Here is a 1514-nt window from a genome sequence, read left to right as displayed (position 1 = left end):
CCTTGTTGTTTTTGTATACTATCTGCTCTCTGTGTCCATTTGCTATGCGTTCTTCTGTGTCATTATTTATTTTATTTATTCCCCCTCCCCATTCAACTTGCTTGATGTCTGCTTTCTGTCCATTCACTGCACAATCTTCTGTATTTTTCTTGTCTCCCTTTTTCGTTGTTGTTGCATCACCTCGGTGAGCAAGTTCTTTGCTGGCCAGGTGGCTCTCTGCTGTGTGGTGTGCAGGTAAACCTGCCTTCACAAAGAGGCCCTGGGATGCAAACCCAGGGCCCCCCACATTATAGATGGGAGCCCAACTGATTGAGCCACAGCTGCTTCCCCTTCATTCATTTTTTTCCTTTCGTCATTCAACAAATGTTTAGTAATCAATTATTTCATAAAATGCTCTAAATATTTTTTGGAATAAAGAAATGGATAAGATTTTGTTCTTCATATTAAAGAGATTGTATCCAAATGGGGTAACTGACATAGAAATGAGTATATCCAATAACTAGAAATGGCTCTGAAATTCTGGTGTAATGGATCGAAAGGTATGGTCTCATCCCGTGGAGGCTAGTGAAGTCTTAACAAGGGAGCTAATGTTTGTACTGTGCTTTAAGGGAGGATTTGGAGTAATTCCAGGATGAGAAAGCAGTAGAAGTAAACCAAGAAGGTGCAATAGGGACCCAAATGTGTAATCAATGTAACAATACAATATGTACAAGATCTGGTGAGGTTTTAAAGTAGTTCTTGAGTTTGGATGAAAAATGAGGGGCAGGGATGCAAACGGGGAAAATGAGCCTGGCCAGGTTGGCAGCAGCCAGATAATAGAGATCCTTGTGTTTTGTCCACAAGATAGACATTTATGTTTGGAGTAATTGGAGAGTTAGTGCTGGTCTATAGATATGTGATGATCATGAAAAATTTTGACCTGAGATAAGTTCACTCTGGGCCAATGTGACTCTCACTCTTGTTAAGACCCCACGCTGATGATGAGGGATGAAAAGTTGCACAGTGGATTTGGGAAAGGTGTGGGGAGTGAATCTGTGTGTGATTGAATCATAATGTTTAAAATAGTGGATTTTGATATTAGGCACAATTGTTGACATTATATATTCATTATTTTATTTAATTATTTCAATTACTTTATGAAATCAATGTTACTGTTATGATTCAATTGATGAAGAATGTGACACTTAGAGCAATGTACTATTCTTGTACAACTCATTTAATTGTATCTGGATTGAATCTTGAAATTTGATGTCTCTAAGATTTTGTATTTCACTAATATTTTTACTTCATAATAAATTTACATTAAAACAGTGTTAGATTTACAGAAAAATTGCAAGGATTTTAGAAATAGCTTCTGAGAACTTCTTACTCTCTTTCCCCTCTTCTTAACATCACCCATCCAAAATAATCTCTTGTACTTACCTGTCATAAATTCTTAATCTCTTTGTGATTCAGACAGCTTCTCAAGTACTCCTCATTTTTGAAGTCCTGGATACTTTTGAGGAGTGGAGGTC

This window comes from Dasypus novemcinctus, chromosome 30 (genome assembly GCF_030445035.2).
Source record: "Dasypus novemcinctus isolate mDasNov1 chromosome 30, mDasNov1.1.hap2, whole genome shotgun sequence".
NCBI lineage: Eukaryota > Metazoa > Chordata > Mammalia > Cingulata > Dasypodidae > Dasypus > Dasypus novemcinctus.
The sequence above is the reverse complement of the archived record's forward strand: the minus strand, read 5'-3'. Positions refer to the sequence as shown.